Source organism: Ictidomys tridecemlineatus, chromosome 3 (assembly GCF_052094955.1).
Source record: "Ictidomys tridecemlineatus isolate mIctTri1 chromosome 3, mIctTri1.hap1, whole genome shotgun sequence".
Taxonomy (NCBI): domain Eukaryota; kingdom Metazoa; phylum Chordata; class Mammalia; order Rodentia; family Sciuridae; genus Ictidomys; species Ictidomys tridecemlineatus.
Window position 1 is genome coordinate 109479192 of NC_135479.1, and position 26106 is coordinate 109505297.

At 31.9% G+C, this 26106-nt stretch overlaps 1 long non-coding RNA gene across 1 annotated transcript in view; it reads right to left on the bottom strand.

Annotated features, from left to right (window-relative positions):
* Positions 1 to 384: 384 nt before the first annotated feature.
* The window catches only part of LOC144375861 (uncharacterized), a 52107-nt gene continuing 26385 nt past the window's right edge, over positions 385 to 26106 (bottom strand). The window contains exon 3 of the long non-coding RNA XR_013435713.1: positions 385 to 1646. This is a non-coding gene — a long non-coding RNA (uncharacterized LOC144375861). The remainder of the gene's footprint in view (positions 1647 to 26106) is intronic.

The window sequence follows — 26106 nt, forward strand, 5'->3', positions numbered from 1 at the left end:
CCTTTTATTACCTGAGATAGTAGCTTTTCAAAACATATACACATGATGTCACAATTAGGAGTTTAAGAAATAAAATCTCCACATCTTACCAAAAGTGCTCTCTTTCAATAATAAAAATAAATCAAATAGTATGTGCTATTTTAAGTTTGAATTGTGACTTTATAACAGTTTCTAGGTCCTTAAAAAAATACATGATCAAGATAAAGACCTAAAAGAATTAAAATACTACATTATTTTCTTATTTTTTTCAAAGAAATATTTGGCTTATTAAATACTATGTAAATTATAATAATAATTATTATTATATTACTATCTATCTATTTCCAGTGATAAGATTAACTTAAACAGAAAGCAATATATTATTTTCCATATTAAATTCCATCCTATCCTCTTATTCTTAATTTTATTTTCAGTTAACATTTTTATAGTACAGAGAAAAATTACTGGAAATTCTCAATTGACTTTCTGGGACATGATTTTAGATTGCAGGTAAGGTTAGTTGCAGGAAGTCTAAATTGTAATTCAAAAGCCATTTTCACTCGGTAGAGATATAGCCTGGGGGTAGAGTACTTGCCTTGCATGTGTGGAACTCTGGATGCAATTCTTGTGGGGGAATGGGGAATCATTTTCATAGTATCTCATACAATGTGTATCAAAGTCATTTCATAATATATGTTTAGTGTATCTGTACATCTGTGGGATTCCTTAAAGTACCAGTTCTGATAATGAGTATTTTTTTTTCATTTTCAAAACAAGAAAAATAGGTCTCAAACACATATTTATTGCAAATTACTCTAAGCCTAGTTGATTGGAAGGCTTAACATTTTAGGATTAGGTTAAATTATGTTCAAGTGTCTTGCTGTGACAAGTGTAGGTTAAGATTTATAGTAAGTATCAATTTGAAATATATGTATCATGTGTATCAAGATCTTTGCAATTCAAAAACATGAGCTTCAAGTAAATTTTTATAATGATCAAGCAATTCTGCTCCTTACGGTTATATAAAGAGTAAACTGTGAAATAAATAGAATACTTGGATCTCTTGATTTTTAGGTCAACCTAAACAATAGATCCTCCCTTTCATATGAGAAAGAAAAATAAATGGAAACAATGCTTGAAAAAAATACAAATATGTGTGTGTGTCTGTTTGTATACACACACATAAATATATATAATACATAGAGATATCTCTGTAACTATAATATAGAGAATACATGATCATATATTTAATTATGTATTACTTAGTTGTATCCATGGGGCAAAATACATAAAATAATCATTATACAATCATTTCAAACAGCCCTCAAACTATCAATAAACTTGAACATTCTGTAACTAAACTTATGACTAGTGTTTAATGCAACACCTAAATATTCTGTATAACTTTGAAAAGAATAAAAACTAGTACAAGGCCTTATTGCTGTTCTTAAAGAAATCTTATTCTTTAGAAGAATTTTAGACATAAAATGCCAGCTTTCAATCACTGTGGAAAGGACACCCGGGAAAACAATGAAAGATCCACTTTGGTTCTTGGTTTCAGTCCATGTTGGTTGACCCCACTGCTTTGGATCTGTGGCAACGATGACTGTCATGGGGAATAATATATGGAATACATTGTGGAGCAAAGCCGTTCTCATCATGGCAGCCTAGAAGAGAAGAAGACAGAGAGAAAATAAGAAAAAGAGGAGTTAGGTTCCCAATATCCCCATTCAGGACACACTCCCAATGAATCAACTTCCTACATTCTAAAATTTCTACTTCTTCTGAATAGTGCACCACACTGGGGATCAGGCCTTCGAAATATGAGAAATTTAAGATCCAAACCGTAACATAGGCAGGTTTCTTTTTGTAAGCTAATACTAATCACATATTAAAGGAACAAATTAATGGGTTTCATTATGACATTTACATACATGTATATACACTGGATCTTGAACATATCCACCTTCACTTCTGCTTTGTCTTGCCCCACCCTTTTTCCCTTCTCCCCTAGTACTAGTACCCTACCCTTAAAGTTGTTCTTCTACTTTCAACTCATCTCTTTTTTTTTTCTTTGTTGATTTAATCTTTAGGTTTCTGTCATTCAAAATATGCAATATGTCTGGCTTATTTTGCTTAACATTATATCCTCCAATTTCATGTATTTCTTTCAAATAACAGGATTTCATTATTCTATGTGTCAAACTAGACTCTAGTGTGTATGTGATATTATTTTTAAGCCATTCATCTATTGACAGGTTCCTGGGCCGATTCTGTATCTTAGCTATTGTGAATAGTGCTACAATAAACATGGATATGAATGTATCAAACTTATATGCTGATTTCATTTTCTTCACATGTCTATCCAGGAGTAAGATAGCTGGGTCATGAGAGAAATTTTTCTTTAGTTTGTTGAAGAAACTCCATACTGCTTTGCATAGCAGCTGAGCAATTTTTTATTCCTAACAAAAAAAGTATAGGTGTTCATTTTTCTTCACACCCTCAATAGCATTTACTTTTTTTTTTTTTTGTAAAATAGTCATTTTTACTGGAGTGAAATGGAATCTCAGTGTAGTTTAGAATTGCATTTCCCTATGGATAAAAATATTTAACCTTCTGTTCTTATATTCATTAGCATTCATAGTTCTTCCTTTGAGGAAGATTTGCATATTTTTATTAGATTATATGTTCTTTTGAGTTCTCATATATTCTAGATATTGATGCTCTGTCAGATGATATCTGAAAAATATTTTCTCTCATTATATAGTTGTATTTTCATTCTGTTAATTATTTCCTATTCAGTTCAGAAATTTTAATTTGATAAAAATCTCATTTGTAATTTTTGTTTTCATTTCCTGAGCTATTAGAGTTCTTTTGAGAAAATCATTACCTGTGTCACTATTTTGATATGTATCCCCCATGTTTTCTTCTGTAGTTTCCAAGTTTCAGATCTTCAATTAATATCATTGATTCATTTTGAGTAAAATTTTATGTAAAACCATAGATACAGGTCTACTTTAAATTTTCAACATGTGGATTCCAATTTTCCCAACATCATTTATTGAACATTTCTCCAATGTATGTTTTTAACACCTTTGTCAAGAATCAGTTGGCTATAGATATGCTGTTAGCATAAAAGATTCAGCAATAAATTCACACATCTATAGCCAACTGATTGGTCTAAGTATCTGTTTACATTCCAGTAGCATTATGTCCTTCCTTCCTTCCTTCCTTCCTTCCTTCCTTCCTTCCTTCCTCCCTTCCTCGCTTCCTCTCTCTCTTTCTTTCTTTCTTTCTTTCTTTCTTTCTTTCTTTCTTTCTTTCTTTCTTTCTTTCTTTCTTTCTTTCTTTCTTTCTTTCTTTCTTTCTTTCTTCTCCCTTCCTTCCTCCCTCCCTCCCTCTGTAATGTACTTTGATATCAGGTATTTTGTTGCCCCTATCATTTTTTTTCTTTTTTCAGGATTATTTTGACAGTTTTGTGTCTTCTGTGCTTCCATATGCGTTTGCAACGTAATTATCCCAATCCATGAACAGGGGAGGTTTTTCTATTTGTAGTATTTTCAATAATTTATTCAGTGTTTTATCATTTTTATTTGGTTTATTCTTGGTTGGTTTCATTTCTGAATTTTTTTTCCTTTTTTGATGCTATCATGAATGGGATATTTTTTCTCTGATTTCTGACTTTAATTGGCATAAGTCTTCAAGATTTTCCAAGTACATAATCATTTCTAAATATAGAGCCATATTATTAGCATATGAATAATTTATCTTCCTCCTTTCCTATTGGATCTATTATACTTCTTGTTCTTGTGCAATTGTAATTGTCCGAATTTCTAGCACTACATCATAAGGTTTCTGAGAGTTTTGTTCCTGATCTTAGAGGAAAAGAAATGTTTTTTAATATTTCCCCTCTTCAGAATAACATTGGTTATGTTTTTATCATACATAGCCTTTACTTTATTGAAGTATGATCTTTCTTTAACTAGTTCAGGAATTCTATTATGAAATGATGTTGAATATTGTCAATAGCATTTTTTCCATCTATTGACTATGTAATTGTTATATTTTAGGTATAAGGTGTGACCTCCAATGTGCCAGTGTTATTCCAGGTATGAAATGATTATAAGAGTCATATTCTGACCACTGAATTAATACAGGTAATGGACGAATCCTTTAAATGATTACTTAATTGTAATTATTACTTAATTGCTTATTCAATTGTAACTATAGGCAGGTGTAACATAGCCTGGAGGAGTTGAGTAACTGGGGGTGTGGCTTTAAGATTATATATATTGTTCCCTTGGCTTCTCTTTCTACTGCCCAATTGCCTGATGAGCAATTCTCCCCTGCTACACCTTTTCTGCTACTATGTTCTGCATTACCTCTAGCTAGAGCAATGAAGTAGGTTGACAATGGATTGAAACCTCTAAAGTCATGATTAAAACTTTTCTTTCTCTTATTTTTCTCAGGTACTTTTCAGCACAGAGGCAAAAAAGCAGACTAATATATTATCCTTAAATGCACTTGAGGGTTGTATTATACTTATAGAATAATGATCATGGGGTATATGATCTTTTAATAAGATGTCAAATTTAACTGGTAATAAATTTGACAATTTTTCGTCAGGTCTATAGTTTTTCTTTCTTTTCTTTTTCTTTCTTTCTTTCTTTCTTTCTTTCTTTCTTTTTTCCTTTCTCCTCTCTCTCTCTCTCTCTCTCTCTCTCTCTCTCTCTCTCTCTCTCTCTCTCTTTCTCTCTCTCTCTCTCTTTCAAGTTATGGTCTTTATCAGATTTTGGGAACGAATAATAATATCTTTGTAACCTAAATTTGGAAGTATTCTTCTCTTTTCTATTTTGTAGACTAATTTGAAGAACATTGGTCTTAGTTTCTCTTTAAAAGTCTGATAAAATTCAAGAGTGAATCTATCCATTCCTGGATTTTTCTTTGTTGAGGGTCTCTTTATTACTGATTTACTCTCATTGTTTTTTATTGATCTATTTAGGTTTTCATATGCCCTTGGTTAAATTTTGGTAGTATTATGGTTTAGATATGAGGTGTTCCCCAAAAACTCATGTGTAAGAAAATGCAAGAAATTTTAGAAGCGAGATGACTGAGTTCTGGGAGCCTTAACCTAATCAGCACATTAACAGGGATTGATTGGGTGGTAACTCTACACAGAGTGGTAACTGTATGCAGGTAGGTTTTGGCTGGAGGAATTGGGTCATTGGGGATATGCCTTTGAGGTATGCATTTTATCATGAGAAATACCCCCCTTCTCTCTCTCTCTCTCTCTCTCTCTCTCTCTCTCTCTCTCTCTCTCTCCCTCCCTCCCTCCCTCCCTCCCTCCCTTTCTCTCTCTTTCTTTCTCTCTCCATCTTGGGGCTATATCCCCAGTTGCTTTGCTCTGCCATATATATCCTCCATGATGTTTTGTCTCACCTCAGGCCCCAAGAAATGGAGTTTGACATCTATAGACTGAGAACTCAGAAACTGTGAGCCTTTGCGGTTTATATTTCATCTTGCATGAATGGGGCTCTCTCTCTGCTTCCTGGTGTGAAGTCCTGAGTTGCTTTCCTCTGCCACACCTTTCCACCATCTGTTCTGCCTCACCTAGGTCTCCAAAGAATGGACTCAGCCATCTATGGGCTGAGACCTCCAAAAATATGAGCACCAAATAGTTTTTCTCCTCTAAAATTCTTCTTGTTATGTATTTTGTCCATATTTTCTTGAAATACTATATCATCTTTTTATTTTTAGTCCGTGTGTGACTTTACTGGTGAGTTTCTTATAGACAATATATTTTGGAACATTATTTTTTAATTCAAGTAGCCAGGAGGATTAAGGCCATTTATGTTCTGGGTTGTTATATAAAAAATAATATATTGTTATTTCTACCATTTTGTAGATTTTATTCAGGTTGTTTTGAGTGTTTTGTGATTTATTCCTATCTTATTCATCTCAAATATTTTATGATTTACTAAAATAAAATTATTTAATTAGTTTCTCTTTCTAATTTGTGTGTATAATCTTAAATGTATTCTTTTTTTGCTTTCTCATGATTGTGTTGATCTTTCTCCTTTGGATATAAGATTTACTTAATTATCTTCTGTAATGTTTGTCTTGTAATCATCAGTTGTTAAAGTTTATGTTTATCATGGAGTTCTTCATTTTTGCTTTGACTCTGAAGTATTAACTTGTGAAGTATAATAATCTTGGCTGGCAGTTAATTTTTTTCAGGGATTGAAATACTTCATTCCATGTCCTCCGAGATTTTAAATTCTCTGCTGAAAAATTTAAAATTCTTATGGGTTTGCTTTTAAATGTAAATCAACACATCTCTCTTGTAACTTATAATCTTTTGTTATTGTTTTTGTTGTTGCTCTCTTCTTTTGTAAATTTAACAACAATATATGTCTTTGGGAAATTCTTTCTGGTCATGTCTATTTTGAGTTCTATACGTCTTTTGTAAATGGACATCCATGTTTTTCCCAAGGTGTGGAATATTTTTTAATATTATTTCATTGAATTGGTTTCCTATATTTTCAACATAGTTCTCCCTCTGGCTCAGCAATCATTCAAACCTGTGATCTTTTATTGATATTCCAGAGATATTGAATCTTCTATTTATTTTCTTATTTTTTTCTTTTTGTGGTTTGAATGTACTGCTTGGTAGACGTGTCTTCAAACTCATATTCTTTCTTCTGCTTGATCAAGACTTTGTTTTAGGCCATTTTAACTGAATTTTTAATCTGATATATTAATCTTTTCATTTCCAAGATTTTCATTTAGTATTCATCAAAATGTTTACCTCTCATATTCATGCATATTCTTAAGTCATTCAGCTGTGTATGTATATTATCTAAGATTTCATTTGCCCTTTTTACAAAATCATTCTTCTGAATTCTTTGGTATTTCACTCACTTTCGTATATTTGGAATCCATTACGACAGTTACAATTTGGGGAGTTTGTGATTCTATTGGGAGGAATATCTGTGCCAATTATTTCTGTGTGTGTGTGTGTGAACTTTCATAGTAAACCTCTTTGTCTGGATGACATGTCCTTAGATTTCCATTTGTTGAATTGTGTTTATATTAATTCTAATTGAACATCATAGTGTGTTTTCTCCTGTAGCTTCTTTGACTATGATTAATGAGTTTTGACAGACTATATACTGTATTTAAGCCCAAGGGACCCAGTATTTCTGAAGGACTTGCAAGAGTGGGGTCCTTCTGTTAATTCAGGCAGATACAGTGTAGACCACAGAATCTGTGTCTACCCTCCATGATTGTTTCTGGAATAGGGGTTGAAGTTGCAAAGGCTATTAAGGGTCTCTTTGGCCTGTATTGTATTGAATGTTTCTTAAAAGAAATTCTCCTCCTGATTCCTCTAACCATGGTGATTGACCTGGAGCTTTTGTCCTTTGCTTAAGACACTGGTGCAACTGCAAATGTTTCTCAGGAAGAACCAGGGGATTGTAGCACAATTCCTTCTTTATGGAACTCAACTCCAGTCTTGTCAGCAATATACTATCTGATTCAATATTAAAGAAACTGATACTGAGGTCTCTTGCAGATGTGGTATCTTCAAGAGTTGTGTTATTTCTTTCTGCTATTGCTATATTAACAAGTATCCAGGAGCAGGAGTTCATACCCCTATTGGTGTGTCTACTTAGAAATAAGTGATTGGCTGGTAGTTTTTATCTCCCATACTCTTTATGTTGAGATATCTTTCAAGGTCAAAGCAAGATTAGGTCATGGCTGGGGTAAGGTAAAATTCATTTCAGCTGGACTGGGAGTGTAGCTCAGTAGCAAAGTACCAACCTAATATATTCAACATCCCAGGCTTAATCTCCACAGCCAACAAGAAAGAAGAGGATAGAAGAAGAAGAAGAAGAAGGAGGAGGAGGAGGAGGAGGAGGAGGAGAAGGAGGAGGAGGAGGAGGAGGAGGAGAAAAAAATCCAGATGTAAATGTAAAACAAATTAAAAACTAAATTGTGAAACAAGTCAACACCAGCAATAATAAAAAAATGTGAAAAATAATATGGAATAATAAATAGTTAAAGATAAAATTAAAGGGAAAGAAAAATGAGCTGAAGAAAAGTTAAAAAAAAAGTAAGAAGAGGCAAAAAGGAAGAAAGAAGAAATTAAAAATAAAGAAAAGAAAAAGGGGTATGTGAAAAGAGGAGCACAGGGAGAGAGAAACAAGCAACAAAATTGTAAGAAAATATTAAATATTGATAAAATTAGATTTTCTCTCTACTAACATATTGAATGCATGAACAAGAGTGGAAACTTGGATCCTATGCTAATAAGAGCTTCCCTCCATGTATTCTTAGGCTGTGAATTCTTTGGATGGAGCAAAAGCTGGCAGTTATTTACTGCCCCCTCTTTCCTCTTCAGTGCTCATCAGGAGTCTAGTGAAAGTAAAATCGATTTGTTGCTGGAGTCAGTTGAAATGCCTTTCAGCTGTTTTGAATGTTGGAATGAGTTATGGTAGAATTCAGAGCTCCCTAGAAACAAATTATCTCTAGAGGGATTTGGATTACACACTCTGAGAGCAGAGTAGAGACTTGCACCAAATTATGTTGACCATTTGTATTTCTTCTTCTGTGAAGTATCTGTTCAGCTCCTTTGCCCATTTATTGGTGGAGTTATTTGAATTTGTATTTTCTTTTTTTCTTTTAGTTCTTTATATATCCAGGAAATTAATGCTCTATCTGCGGTATGAATGGCAAAGATTTTCTACCATTCTATAGGCTCTCTTTAAGCTCTTGTTTCCTTTGCTGTGAAGAAGATTTTCATTTCTAAAGAAAGAAACTCAGACCTTTGAAGAAGGAAAGACCTCTCATTTTCTTAAATAGGCAGAATTAATATTGCCAAAATTGTTATACTATCAAATGTGCCACAGAGATTCAATGCAATTCCTTTAAAAATTTCAATGATGTTCTTCATAGAAAGAGAAAAAGCAGTCATAACATTGATTTAGAAAAATAAGAAACTGAGAATAGCCAAAATAATCCTTAGAAAAGCAAAGCAGGAAACATCACAATACAAGATCTTAAGTTGTACTACAAAGCTAGAGTAACAAAAACAACATGGTATTGACATCAAAACAGGCAAGAAAACCAATGGAGCAGAATTGAAGAGACAGAGACAAATGCACAAAAATACAGTTACCTCATAATAGAAAAAGGCACCAAAAAACATAACATTTTTAACAAATGGTTCTGAAAAAGCTGAAAATCCATATATAGTAGAATTAAATTCAACCTCTATCTCTCACCCTGTACAAAACTCAACACAATGTGGATCAAGGACTTAGGTATTAAACCAAAAATCCTGCACCTAGAAGAAGAAAATGTAGGCCCAAATCTCCAACATATTGGCTCAATAACTGGCTTCATTAATAAGACTCCTAAAGTATAAGAAGTAAAATCAATAATCCATAAATGGGTGGCATCAAACCAAAGAACCATTGTTCTTATACCTTAATTATGAAAGGATAAGTAATGATTAAAACCACATAAACAGAACACAATACATAAAGACAAAGTCATCATGAAAAATATATGACAAAGATAGTTTTACAAATAAAAAATATTAAAATATCTTAATATTATTTTTCAAAATAGTAGGGATGCTTTGAAGATTGAGCAGAAAACTGCATAGTGCACTTGAAGATTAACAACCAGGAAAGTAAAAAAAAAAACAAGTCTTTTAAGTATTGGGATGGTATTTGCAACTTAAAAGTGCATATTCAGGTCAAGCATTGAGAAAACATAAAATAAAATCATTCTCAAACAAAAACACTCTCAAAATATTTTTCTCATCTTGAAAGTTATCCTAAGATATTCTCAGCAAAATGAGAGAATAAAGGAAAAATTAGGAAGTTATGAGATGGAGGAAATAGACCCAACCATGGTATAAATTTTCAGAAATGAAAAGACTATGCTTTTGGGACAAAGACCTGATTTAAAAACAATGGAAATATATGAAAGAAGAAAAACTTAATATTTAATGAAAAATATGAATTCAAGTGAAATAAGAATTTTAAAGAAGTTATTTTAAAGAAGTTATTTGGACTGAAAAGTAGAAATAATTGCAAAGTCAAAATAAAGTAAATGCTACTTATTTCTTTGTCAACATTTCTAATCAACCAAGAGGGGAAAATAGCATAGAATACTTTGCTGTAGGAGTGTTCATTATTAATTTGGCAATGATAAAAGCAATAATATAGGTATCCATAAAAGGAATAATAGATATTGAGTAAAGGTAAGTGGGAGAAAAGTTGGAAGTATTTGGATGTTAATACCATAATCTTACATAAGAATTTCTTGAATAATGTGAAATAAATGTGTATTTTTAATTTATATTTCCAAAACTGAAAATGTATCAATGTTAGATATTGAGAAAAATATGAGGAAGACTATTACTATGCTCCATAATACAAAGTCTCTAGCCACAATCTAGCACTGAAAATTTAAGTGTGTCTAGAAATTCTTTTCTCTAAATTACCATGAACCAAGTCTCCAAGGTACATTCTCCTATTGTGTTTACTGATAATCACTCAAATTAATCACTACTCTTCAAAATACAAGTTTTACCCCTTCTTTGTAACTAAGGTCCTCATTTCAGATAATTTCAAATGTTTCTCAAATGCAGCAATATATTCTTCCCTGTTGGCATGATGAGTCTGGGATGACAACTATTTCTTTATTTGGATAATCAAATGTAACTGATATTCATTTTGAAATCACTATGTGGAATAGAAATCATTTAAGCATTGATGGCCTCATTTGTCTCTGCTTGCAAAATGATTACATAGTTTAAAAAAAGCTAACAATAATGATATTTAGAATGTTAAGCTATAATGTCAAGAGTCATTAGGAAGTCCCAGGGTGACAGAAAATAACTGAACTCAAAAATACCTCATATTTTCTTTCTGTTTTGTTTTTGTTGTCAATAAATATTTTCATGACTTGGACTGAAAAGACATGGAGCTTTGGAGAGCCCAATGATATTTTGCTATCTATTGTAACAAAATCATTTTAAAGATCCCAATATAATATTTTCTTACATGTTGAAATTAAAAGCTATCATTTTTGAAAATCTTTGTATTGGTTCAAGAATAAACATATAAAAGAAATAATATTCATAAAAATTCTATGATATAAATGTTAATTTATAATATATATTTTTATTAACTAAAATAGATAGTATTTAACCATAAAGAAATCTTTCCATATGCTTCCTTAAGATAGAGTGAAAAAAGTAGCTACTTCTATTCGGTCAGGACTTATGCATTTTTTTCTAATTAAAATGATTAAAAAAGCATCTTATATCAAGCCATATAAATATGATGAGATTTTATTCCTTTCTCTTTAATTAATTAATTAATTTATTTATTTATTTATTTTGTGGTGCTGGGTATTGAACCTAGGGCCTTGTGCATGCAAGGCAAGCACTCTACCAACTGATCTGTATCTTCAGCCCATCCTTCTTCTTTCTATTACTTACAAATTTTACAATTTTGGGATATCACTTAAATAATCTGTATTTTATATCTCCTAAATATCAAATACAGTATTCATTTAAATTACAGAAAACACAGCATTAATATTAATTAAAACAAAACCAAAGCTAACTATCAGTGCAGTTATTTTAAAAATTTAAACTTGTTTTTAATTGGTTGAACTTTTTTAAAGGAAGTTTTTTTTTTTTTTGAATGGGAATTAATAGTTTCCACATGTTTTCTCTTCTCCCTGAACAAAAGTTTTACTATTATTATTATTATTATCAATTTGTTTTAGTGTGTTAAATTTGTTATAAGCAATGAGCCAGTAATGATATATTATTATTAGGTAAAGTTCAAATTTTACATTAGTCTTTCTCTTCGTTTCATAGTTCTTGGGTCACCAGGGATTAAATTCAATGTCACTCAAGCACAGAGTCACATCATCAGCCCTATTTTGTACTTTATTTAGAGACAAGTCCTCACCAAGTTGTTCAGTGCCTCACTTTTGCTGAGACTGGCTTTGAATTCCCAATCCTCCTGCCTCAGCCTCCAGAGCCACTAGTACTACAAGTGACATACAACTTTATATTTTGTCATTGTACAGATGAGTCCTTAAGGTCTTGTTAATTTGTGATTAAGTCATGAATCTTACCAAGGAGATGTAGATTCTATCCAAAATAGTTAGAAATGAGTGAAGTTAAATGGTGCTGTGGGCAAAAGTGTTAGATTTGTTACATCTTATTTTTCAGCTGGATAGGAAGAACTATTTAATTAATTATGCAAAATGTCCAATGTATATAGAAAATCAATTATTGAAAACAGTAGCATGCCAACACATCATATTATATGTGACAGTTCACTGGTTATTAGTTGTATTAAATTCCTATCTAGCCTTTTATAAAACAAACACAAACACTATTTCTCATATTTCATTAAAAACATTATACACACACAAACACACACACACACACACACACACACACACCCCACATAGCAAACATGAAAGACTTAGCTATTTAGAAGAAGGCTATAATGTCCATTTTCTTCTGAATTGTTCATCTACTTTTGTAGTAAAACCCGATCAAGTACACTGGTAATATATAATTCCTTAATACAAATTCAATTTTTAAAAAATTGTTTCTCAGCTGTTCAAATTCCACACCTAGTAATGGAAATAGTAGATAAGAAAGCTGGTGACATGTCAGTGTACTTAAATTATAAATATTCTCATATTTTATTGTCTGTCTTCTAATTTCCATGTATTGGAAATTCTCTTTGTGGCTCCTTCAAATATTCTTAAAACATGCTAAAAGTAGAGGCACTTCCATTTATGGATATTTTAAGAAAAAATCACATACAGAAAGGTTAAAATGTTTGATGTAAGATGTATCCAGTGAAAACAATGCAAAAGTCGAAAAAATGCAAATGTATAGATGTATATATATATATGCATGCATTTTAATAGGTTTAAAATGAATGCAAGCACATAAAGGTGCAAAGCTGTTTTGAGAATAAATAAAAAACTTAATAAAAAACAAAACCCTCTTTTCAAATTTCCCAGGGAATTACCAAGGAATACTATTTCATACATATTTTTTTTTTCTTTTAAAAAGAAGAGAATGGGGCATTAGTTTAACTGAAAAGAATAGAAAAATATTAACCCTTTCTTTTTAACTGGGAAAAATTCTTACCTAGAATGATTTTCTTTATGTCTCAGTAAAATTTTTAGTTTAAACTTAGATTCATTTCCTTAATATACTCAAAAATTAAAATTTCAGGACTCTTTCAGCATTTCTGTATATATTTTTTTCATGAAGATCAAGTGAAAATCATACATTTAGAAATAATGTAACCTTAAGCTCTCTTCTATCATCTCCATTGAGTTTCTCATAGGAGAAAAACTGCAGCTTAAATGTATCTCAGTATAAGAATTCAGTGTTTTCTCCCAAAATGGGTTAGTGGTAAAAATTACATTTTAAAAGAATTCATAAATGCAAAGTTATTTTATAAAGTAACTAAAGATAAGTAAACACAAAATGTAGAAGAGATGGCCTATGACTGGATCCAATGGAAATGAAAAATTGACCATGAGCTGAGTATGACTATTATGGTCTTAGATGTTAGTGAACTTCAAAAATTCCTATGGTGAAATTTTAACCTCCAAAATGATGGCATTAGAAGATGGGGCTTTTGGAACTTGAGTACCTCATAAAGGCAGAAACATGATGATTAAGATTATGGCCTCTATAAGAGATCCCAAGTAATTGATTTGTCCTTTTTCCCATATGCAGGTACAGTGAGAAGACAGCCATCTCTGAGAAAGAAGCCCTTAACAGATGTTGAATCTTGATCTTGAACTTCCCTGCCTCTAGCACTGTGCAAAATATACTAACATCGTTTTTAAGCCTCCAAGTTTGTGGTTTTATGACATTGTTGTCTGAATGGACTAAAACAATGAGGTTATTAAATCAGGAGGAAAAATTGCCTTTTAATTCCTGAGGTACTGATTACAACATAAAGTATTGCCTCTGTGCATAATTCCCCTTTGGAATAACTTTGTAATTTACCCTTTTTATTTTGAAAGTGTCACTAAAATACCCAAAAGTTTTGTTTTTCACTGTCTATACAGAGTGAAATCTCCCAATTTAAGACTGTGAAGTAAATGAATTCTGTGCATGGTTGCAAAACTCAGCAGCATGATAAACCTTAACAGTGAAAATCAGAACATTTTGGAGTTTCTACATGCTTATTTATTTAACATATTATAGTTACTTGTGGTATATACTTTGATTTAGTGCAGTCTGGAGAAGTCTTGTCACCTTATATATGGTTGACAATTAGATATGCCCACACTATTTGCTCATAGATCTGAGTAAAACAAGGACAATTTCTGACAGCCATATCATTAAAGTCAATAGTAGTTCGTCATTCATGGCCTGACAGAATTACTATACTATCACTATTAATATATAGCAATTACTTGGTATACATTTTTAGAGAATGCTATAAATCAATGAATTTTATTTTAATGCACATGCTTTATGGATCAGCTTCAGGATCAAAATGAAGCTGCTTTAAATAAAACAGAGACATAATAATATTACATGTACTTTTTTTTTTCAGCAACTACTTTGCCGATAAGCCAGACATCTTCTCTTTACTATAAATTATACATATTGTCTATTAAAGCCCTTTTGATTTATTTGTTTACTTATTTATTTTTTTCAGTAATGATAATCAAATTCCAGGGCCTTATATATGCTAGGCAAACACTCTACTACTCAGCCATATCCCCAGCCCTTAGAGTCTTTTTGAAATTGTTGCTCCTGAAATTATAAGAAGAAAGTTTCACAGAAATTAATACTATGAAATTGACTTGCCCTATTAAATTTTATTCATAAAACTAGTAGAGATTTTGCTTCAAGTCCTGTGCACTTTCTACTAAATTATACCTCCTCTGAGAATACAGCAAATTTTTTGACATTGGAGCACTTACAGCAATTGTCTGCTTTAGGTTAGATTCACATCAATGACAAGTGACAGCAAGGTTCCTAGGCAATCTATTGTTGAGTGTGCAGAAGCAGGGAAGATAGAATAAAGACAGGTATGAGGACATGTTGAAGGACAACTAGCAGCAATGAAGCAAAGCTGTTCCACATTAGGAAACACCAGCAATAGAATCCTTGAAATCTGGAAATGGAGTATAAGGAGGATCATTTTTTAATAAAAGTATCATTTGGTTTCTCTGTGAAGTAGAGAAGATGTTCCTTACTTATAAATCTGTTCATTAATTAAGTAAAACCAGCACTTTTTAAAATGCAGAAGCATTCAGTATTGATATTCTCATTCACATTAACATGCCTTATAACCCCAATATGACTGTGAAACTCATGTTATTACATAAAGAAAAATATGCAACTTAATTTAAAGTAAGCATGAATTAATACAGAATAACGAAAATTAATATTTTATGTAAACCTCACATATGATATATCACCTAGAGACCATGTAGATACCTTCAATCATGGGTGCCACAGGAAAGGATTTAGTCCTATTCATTTTTTCACATTTATTTCTAGAGCTGTACTTTATGATGCTAGTCTCTTCAAACCATAATTTTTAAATTTCAAATAAAATCTACTCTTATCCCTTAGATCTTTGAAATTTATGTCCTGTAAATAAATATCTTATCTTTGGCTTTCCATAATGATTTTTGTGTTTCACCATCTTCTGGAAAATACTGATATCTGCTCTTGTTGATACCACATTGTGCCGCTAAGTCTCCCTGTGTAGTCTTCTGCTCGATAACATCCCTGATTTTCTAGGTTACTGGATCACCCTGGATCACCTTCTAGAATATTTGAAATGTTTCAAAGTGCCTATTTCCTCATTCAAGTTATAACTGTCACAACCTAATTTTTACTGGTTGGTTCTTTTCATTTCAGTCACATTTTATTCCAAGCTAGGTTCTAATAAATTGTACAGATTTCTCATATTCTACTAAGCTCAAGTCATTCTAGCTTTTTTTTATCTAGGTACTATAAATATAATATTTTTAGAAATTATTTCTTTTGACAAAGCTTTGTTCCTTTATCAAAGTTTAAATTATGGATTATTTTATCTTAAGAGCAGTTTCCATACTAGTAGAAATATTAGGGCTACACAGATTCCCTAATTGCTTGGTCAAGTCAACTATCCAGTCCATCAGAGAAAAACATATGTCAAATTATGTATAGATCTAGCAATGTCCCTTTTAAAATCCGGAATGAATCGCTAGTTACAACTGAATTCAGAAATAGTTATTTGTCATTGGAGCCCAGTGATTCTGAAATGTTTTCTAAGTTTGTAATTTGTACAATACAGAAATAAAACAAGTGCTGGGCACCTTCCTAGTACTCATACCCATACTTAAAGCTTAAATTGAATCAAATATTATCAGAGAGGTCCTCACAAACACTTTATCAAACATTTATAAATATTTATAAACAACATTTATAAACAAACATTTTTTGTTTCTTTTTTGTTTTTGTTTTTTTGTTTTCTTGTGGCAGTCAGATTGAACCCAGCTCCTCATGCATGCCAAATCAGTACTTTCTCACTGAGCTATGTCCCTAGACCCTCAAATTTTTCTTAATATATAGCAGTTGCCTAAATTTATGAGACAATTTAAAAATTCTTATCTAAGAGCAATCTCGATTTGTTTGTAAATTTTGGCTATAAAATCATACTTACATTATCCCTTGAGTGTTTATTATGTACTAGGAAAGTGAATAACTGCCTGCCTTTGCATATTTATCCTTACATCATTTTCTTAGATAACATGATTACACTAATATGTTAATGAGAAAACCGAGGCATAGTAAGTTATCTAAAAAGAAAAATATATGGTAGCCAAGATTTAAATTCACATGCTACTGTACTTAAGTAAAAATTTATATGTATATATATATATATATATATACACACACACATATATATATATACACACACACACATATGTATGATATATGTTGTACATATGTGCATATATGTAATTTTTTATCATAGCATTCTCAGTCCATATTCCATATTCTGGGATAAACTGGCAATATCTGAAGTGAAGAATATTACTAATTATCAAGCAAAAGTGTTTAACCTCTGCACTTAAACGTTTTTATCCACAAAATAGGAAGGATAGTATAATGAAACAGACATTATTATTACCATGTGTGTATATGTGAATTCATGACCAATGTGATTCTGAAACCTGTATACTCAGAAAAATGAGAAATTATATCCCATCTGATTCAAATATATGATATGTTAAGGTCATTGTACTGTCATGTGTAACTAATTAAAACAAAATTTTTTTAAAAAAAATGTGTATTAGGTGTATTAGCAATAACAAATGTAATAGAGCTCAAGATTTAGCTCATATACTATATTTAAAGCTCTTCAAAGTCTTCTTTTGTACATGTGTATAGGTATTAGTTTACATGTGTGTATTTACACACAATACAATTATATGTATATAGGTATGTATAGATAATAGGTAGGTAGATAGGTAGATAGGTAGATAGATACAGATAGATAGACAGACATACCTGAATTTAAAGCATACTGAAGTTTAGTTTTTTCTGCTATTATTGAGGTTAGGCTTTCATTTATTTTCTCTATAGTATTTATATTTGGCAAAAATTATTTGATATACATATAAAGAAAAAAAATCCTGTCATCTGTGACCTGGATGTTCTTTTTGGCACTAAGGAACATTAGGAAATATATGTGGTCATTAAATTCTACTGCCCATTGCTCAAGTCAAGCAGAATCTGTGGTTTTCTCAGACTAAATGCTTTACTTTTGGAGGTTTATCATATTGATTTACTTCTCATATATCCTTTCAAATTCGGAAGTATGAGAGTCAGCATTGTGATTCAAGATCTTCTGAATTATCACTGTGTCATCATGATGCAACAAAAATAATTAGTAGAATTATAGTTGTTTTTACTCCTGACTCCTACACAGACAAAATCAAAATTGTGCCACTAGAAAGATAAATCACAGAACACTTGGATCACCTGTGTCTGGTCCTGTTCTAGATAATTCTCTCTTTCGATGATTCATTATGACTTAAAGAACTCAGAAAAACACAACTGCATTGTATTAAGAAGAAATAATGCAGAATAAAATTGTCAGAGGCACATAAGACAGAGCCAGGGAAAGATCAGGCTTCTGTTGTCTTTTCCCACTGTAGCGTACAGAACATGTCTACTTTTCCAAATAAGTTATTTTTGGTAACAATCACTGAACCGGCAAAGAAACCTCATGTTGTGAGACAAGACTTAGTAATGTAGGAGTGGGTGCATTGGTCATTTTCACAAGGATGACTGCTCTTATGGCTGATCTAATGTATAGCAAGAAATTTGTCCTCCAAAGAGAAGCTTTGCTTTGTCGAGGCTTCTAGGAGGTATACTTGGAACTTCCTATTTTCTTTGTTATTTGTGAAGGGCCAATCAGGCCACATCTGACAGTTTCTAATATTAGGATGAGTGAGAGTCAGACCTCATATGGGGCAGAGGGAGGTTTAGATTAAGTTCAACTGAGCAAATGAATTAACTATGTTTATGTAAAAAAGGCTCAATTAAAACCACAACCCAGATGAGATTTCTGCATTGATGATTCTCCAGGTGTATTGACATATTTACTTAATGTCAGCAGAGTAAGGAATCCCTGAGGATGATGGAAACTTTTCATTTGAAAATCTCTCAGACTTTGCCCTCTCTGTCTTTTCTGTTGGTTACATCTACTTTGTATTATTTCCTTATAGTAAATATGACTTCGAGTATACTAGCTGTTAGTGAGTTCTATGAGCCAAGCAAATTACAGAACCTGAGGTGAATTGGGAACCTTTGAACTTATACTTTACATCAGAAGTCTTGGTAGATTATGAAGTGTGGACAACAGTGTCCTTAATTTCAATTTTGACTTGACTTTTTTGTAACTTAGTTTTCAAGTCCCGGAAGAGGTCAAACTCAGACCCTTTGGCCCAAGGTTCCCATAATTAATCCATTGTTAGTAGTGACTATCTGGCATGCTCCAAGTTTCCCTAGTAAGAAAATAAGGTATCAGTGAGTAGAACATTCAGGCGGCTTCAATGTAAACTCCCATGACCTTGATTAAGGGCAAAACTTTTCTCAAAGGAAAGAGAAGATTTAAATAATTCTCTTTCCTACTGTTATGGATCAAACAACAGTAAAAATTAATATCTTAAAACTCTAACCCCCAATGTGACTGGTAGAGATAGGGAATAAAAGAAAAATAATACTAGGATTAAATTAGGTAATAAGAGGAGGCTCTTTTAAAATAGGACCAATGTCTTGAGAAGAGGAAGAGCCACCAGGGATGAACACACAGGGTCCAACTGATAGCACAGAAAGAAGGGGGCCATCTTCAAGGTAAAAATAAAGGCCTCAATAGAAACCAAGCTTGTTGGCAGCTTTACGTTGGACTTACAGTCTGCAGACTCAATAGAAAATAAGCTACCATTATTTAAGCTAACTAGTCTGTGGTATTATTTACAGCAGCTACAGTAAACTACCGTACCTATTCAAAAGAAAATGCTAACAAATTAAATATATAATATTAATCACCCAGTTTAATTAAAAGATATGTTCATCTCATGCCAGAAAAATAGGTTCAAAAATTATTATAATATAAACATGGTAAAATAAATATGATATTTAATTTCATTGCTAACTTAGATCTCACTGAGAGACTAAGTTTCACAGTCCTGTTATTACTGAATTTTTAAAAAATTACCCTAGTTCTGTGTTTGATTAAAATAAACTAGTTTGTTTTAAAATTCACATACTCTTTGCAAAACATTATTATGTTTTTATTAACTCATATATATATGCTTTGTTATATTTTTTATTTGGATTTGATTTCTTCAATTAGAAACTGACAGGTGCGGTGGCTCACGCCTGTAATCATAGCAGCCCAGTAGACTGAGGCAGGAGAATCGCATATTCAAAGCCAGCCTGAGTTGAGTGCCCATGACTTCAATTTCCAGTACCCACACCCCCCCAAAAAGAGAAACTGACACTTTGAGTTTATATAAATTGTTGGAAAAATATAAATTTTGATTCTTTTCTCACTGGTTTCTTATAATTTATTTTGTTTTCTTCATATAGTATAACCTAAAAAATTTTTACTTCAGTTTTACAATTTGACCTAAATCTGTTAATATCTATATTTATTACTAAGGATTGAACCCAAGGCCTTACAAATGCTAAGCATATGTTGTATCACTGAGCTACACCCCCAGAAGCTAATTTCAAATTTTATAATAATAATGACTCAAATCTGTTCTCAACATCTGGATGGAAACATTTTCAATATTTAGTGTAAAGGAAAATTCTAAAATTCTAACATATTTTGTGCCTAATACAAAGGAGCCATTTTCCTAGATATTTCATATACCCTATTTCATGGTTAATGTTGTTCCTTTTGAATTTTACAATTGCAAAACTATGAAAAAGAAAGAGGATGCTCAAAGTAGAAATCAAAATAAATCGAATCACTTTTCATATGCAGATTTAAACAAAATATTAAATTTCTATTTACTAATATTCCTTACTACATCAAAGTAGTAAGGAATATTAGTAAATATTGGTTGTTAGGATCAAGTAAGCAAAAATGTGAAATATTTCTTACTGCTAGCTTTTCCCGTCTCCATAAATCCTCCAATGCATGCTTAGCTTGTTTTTCTTCATTGTCTTATTTGCAAGAAATAATACTGAGATTCTAGGCAATGTTGTCATATTTTCACTAGTTGCATGTTTTCTTTTTTACATGAGTCAAGTAGGAACTCTGTTTCTACATGTGTTGTGCTTTAATTACACCAGCTGTAAACTAATCACTGGATTTCATGCAGCACCTTGTCTATACATGCAAAATTAACTGAGCACAGTATGGGTTATCTCTTCATTTTGGCTGTCTTAATAATCGATGAGTGCTGCCACAAGGACATCCTGACAGCTGTGATCAGTTTCCTTTGTGAAGACAGCTGTGACAAAAAAATAAATAAATAAACGTTATTTCTTTCCACATCACAGAAGCAGGGCAAGGGTGTCCTAGAGGCTTAGAAAGTGTAAATGTATCTCTTTGGAATCCTAAATTATACACTCTGAGAATTAACATAATGTTAAAGACATACTGAAAGGTGGATGTATGTGTGTTTGTAAGCTGGGAATCAGGAGAGATGGACCTTGGTTACAAGGTACCCAGGCTAGATATGCTTATCACAGTAGGTAGCACTGCCCTGTGAAATAAATTACAGATTGGATAGCACACTTTAAACCAAAATTTTCAGAATTCTAGGAAACGAACGAGGTTGAAGACTGAATCCCATAGAATTCTTTACTTCTACAGTTTGCCACCACAACAAAAAGAAGCTGTAATGGAAAACTGTAATGAAAGAAGGTTTCTAATGCCTTCAGGTTGATTATGCTTCCATCTTCTATATGTTATGTGACCTTGGATAAATTTTATGCCCTACTAAGCATCACTTTCCTAACTTACACAATGTCTTCTTTGTAGAAATTAATTGAAAAATAATAGCTATTATAGATATATTTATATAAACATAATTGAGTTTAGGTAGCATATATTAAGTCTCCAGTAAATGTAATTGTAACACTGATGATGCAATTATGTTCCCTGATCCTTCAGATTGAATGAGATTATTAATTTTACCTATGAATATGAAAATTGAGCAGGTTTTTAACTACTCATGACAACTTATGCCTATAACATAGGACTACTTAGTTTTTCATGGAACACAGAATTCCATGAATCACCTCATATTTTGTTTTCATTGACAACAGTTAAATCTTAATTTGATTTTTATATTTAATTTTCTCCACGTAGAAAATCATAATGTAGGCCACTAGAGAAAATTTTAGAAGATATAAGATTCAGTGAAGAAAAAATGTTAGACTTTTTCTGATAATTTTTCCTTAATGAATTGTAGGCTGCTAATCTTTCAAAATTTCTGAGGTTTTAAATTTCTTTTTTCTAATTTTTGATTTTTTCTATAAAAAATGAATTCTTTTAGTCTTTCAAAATTTTCATAATTTTTAAATTCACTTTTATGTTAACCTCTAACAATTTTGTAATGAAATACAAGAATCTTATATCGATATTGTTACTTTGTCCTAATGTTATGATTAAGATACACACTAAATCCTTCACTTACTGCTATAAAAACCCAGTTTATGTAGTTCAAACTTTGATATTTTGAATAGATTATCGAAAACGTTCTTATGTAGATAGATTTATCTATCCTCTAGAGTAGTTTCATTGAAAATTGTCTAATCCAATGCCTTCTGGTATTTTTTTCTTTGCTTCTAACTATATAATTACCACAATTTTCTGTGCTTTTCTTAATTAATTTAAAAAATATATATTATTTTTGTAGTTTTAAAAATGCAACCACTGAGTAAATATACTCTTTCAAAAAGTTTTGTACTAAAATGCATTATGTTACCTTTTATTTAGTTAATTAAACAATATGGATTTTATGGTTTAATCACCAAGGGAAATGAATGAATACCTGTCATTAACATTTGGAATCAACAACACAATTTGCATACTTTGACCAGTTAGTATATTAGAAAGGTTGTCAGCAACAAGTTGGATTTCATGCATAAGAAAATATTTTTTTTGCAATGGGCAGAAACAAAGAATTAACCAGTGAAAATGAGATAAAATGTAATACCCTTTTATATTTTATTTGTAAAATGTTATTTGTATATACAATTTATGCAACCCTATTGGTGAGCAGAAAATTTATTATTATCTATAAATTGTGGAAGAACAATTGTCTTGCATATGACCGCACATGTGTGTCATTTAAAACTTCTTATAAACCTAAAGTGTCAAACTATAAGTATCTTTGGTACTTTTTCCTGACAAATTATACTGAAACAAGGTAAGTAAACATATAATTTAATTTAATTGACTTAATTTATATTTACACCCAAAGAAGATTATTTTTTATGGAACTACTCCCTTTGTTATTTCTTTAATATAGGACTTACAATAGTGTTAACCAACAATACTCACAATAATAACATTATTAATATTAATGATGTGGAAAATAGAATTCTAAAATTTATTTCCAATGAATTATAAATATTTGATCTCATTTTTATGCATGCTTAATTATTAAATGTCTATGTTAAGTACACAATAGAATAATAGTGGAATTACTAGAATGAACTTTAGCTTTCATATTTGTGAACTTTGTTCTTTTTTACTTATTTATTGATGAAAAATTAATTACTACTTCATCTGAAATCTTTAAAAGCTATATTTAAAAAGAGACAACTTTTCCTAACTGTATGCAGGTAAAATTTTTACAAATTTAAACTGATGGTGTCAAAATGGATATTCAGTGGTGACCATCAAAACATTTTTGAAAAAAATGTTAAAGAAGAAAAATAAATGCAGTCAGTAAATAAATGCAGATGTTGTAGTTTTTATTGGTTCTTATTAGTAATAATTTCTCCATTCACACAATAAGGAATGTAATTTGTACTGTTTTGTAGGGCATGACTTGCTGCCCGCTTCCCCGTGTGGGTGGGATGGCTCCTGGCGATCAGCCAGGAGGCGGTGCTGTGGATGGTGATAGAAAAGGCTGACCACCTCCAGGATAGGTCCAGGACTCTTCTGCCCTCGTGGACAGCTTGTGCCCAGCTGGTGCCTTCCCTTACAGACTATGGGTTGGGTGTACACGTGGACTCACTCCACCCCTCTGATCTTTATCCTGATTGGCTCCTGTGCAGTATATTAGCTGTGTGTACTTCCTCAATAAATGAGATCCTGTTTCGACTGGTCTCTCTGGCATGTCTGATTGCCCTTTGGCAAGGGGCCGCCAGTCGACCTTTACCTTTCTTGGCTTGTCCTGGTCAGGGCATGCTTTCCTCGATTCTCCAGCTGGTCAGGAGGGGACAGGGGCTAAAAACCCTGACACTGTTTCTTCACTGTTGTATAATATTTGATATCTATTTTTCATAAGCTTAATGATCCATATAAATATACAAAAGAGAAAAATAATATCATTGGCATCACAACATTGACATCTTAGAAATAAGGACAAACACCCTTCTAAACATGACATGAACCAGAGGAATTGAACAGCATCTTGGAAATAAGGAGTAAAATAATGGTGATGAAATTACAGAGAAAGGAAATTTTGCACTATGTGCTCACCCATTTAGAGGAAAAAAGAGTATTTAGAGAGAGACTAGGATTGTTTGGTTACATATATAATCTAGTTATCTGCTTTCCAGAGGTATTGAAAATTTTTTCTGAGGAGTCAGCATTTTAGCTATTTAATTCAACTTTAAAAACATCCATTATACTAATCAAATTAAAGAAACTTGAGTCTGTTCTCAACCAGATATTGTGCATTCTATTTTTTTTCTTTCATCTAAGAATCTTCTCTTAGTTACTATTGCTCTTGAAACCTTAATTCATTTTTCATCTTCAGATTTTGTGTCACTAAGATATACCTTATTATTCTCTTTGTTCACTATTATTTTGATAAACATCTTGTCAGAGCTTCCTTTTTCTACAAATTGGAAAGTGTTATAACTGTGTGAAGCCTTCGGTCTCATTCTTTGCTGCTTGTAGTCCTAAGTAAGGGCTAATCTAAGCTACTTATCTGTCATCATATAATGTGGAAGTGGTTATTGTGTGGACCATTTTATTGAAAAATCTTGTTAAAACAGAATCTTAAGAAAGTTTCCATAATCACTTGGTTTCCATACTAAAAAACTGTCACCTATAAAATACTCATAATTTAGAGCCTAAAAAAATTGATTAAAAGGGAAGTTTACATTGTTTTCAAAAGAAAAATTTCAGTTAATTTTGAATCTGCTTCTGAAAAATATGAAGTACTACATTTTATTTCTAGCGTGAGAGACCATTTCATCCACGTGAATTGAAATGGGGGCAAAACATGGAGGAAGTGGGCTCATTTAAATCAGTATCAGATAGAAAAGAGTTGGAAATATAATGAACAAAAATTGAATCTGATAACTCATAGTGAATGTCACAGACAGTGCACAAGTTTATATTGGAATTCAGAATTTTTTCTACAAAAGTAACCCGGTATGTGAATTATGATACTGACAGTATATGAATTACAATACTCACAAAACATACATATACACATAGATTTATGGGTGATCTGAGTCTCTTCCACTGAGTTTGTAGTGACCTGAACCAACATTTTACCACCAAATTGAGAAGTTCAGCTTCAGCTTTCATGTAATATTAATAGAATAGTTCTAAGAAACTCCATTTGAAGGTCTATTTTCATGTGAAAAATGTTTTTCCCAAGAGTGGTAGATCCAATGCATCAAAAATGTCCAGGGTCACTCTAAAGTACAAATTTCTGAGTCCTACCTCAGATCTGCTGAATCAAAAATCACTCAGGGCGCTTACTGGATATTTCTATACCCTAATTGGTTTACGCAAAATCTTAAGCCAGCAAAGTTTGGGGCCTCAGGTTTAGAAATTTCCTCAGGCATCAGAAGTGGTAAAGTGACTTCATTATATTTGCCCTGAGCTTTATATCTGTATCATCAAACATCACCTTGAAGGACCCGACCAACTTAGAATCATTGAGATGAATGTTACTAGGGGGCTTCCAGGATCATTCAAAAAATGTAAATTAAGCCCAGTTTACTTCTATAAATTTTTTTCTAATGTTTTCTAATTTAAAACTAGACTTGGGCTGGGGATGTGGCTCAAGCCTTAGCGCACTCCCTGGCATGCGTGCAGCTGGGTTCAATCCTCAGCACCACATACAAACAAAGATGTTGTGTCTGTGGAAAACCTAAAAAAAAAAAAATATTAAAAAAAAAAACTGGACTTGTTTTTGCTCTTTACTTTAGTGGTTTTGGCTGGAGGAAATTTTGCCTAACAAGAGATGTTCGGCAATATCTAGAAATATACTGGGGCAGGGGGAGTAAGGTGTATTATTGGTACTAAGTGTAGAGCAAAGAATCTGCTAAACACCCTACAGTAAACAGGATGGCCCTTGGCAACAAAGCATTAT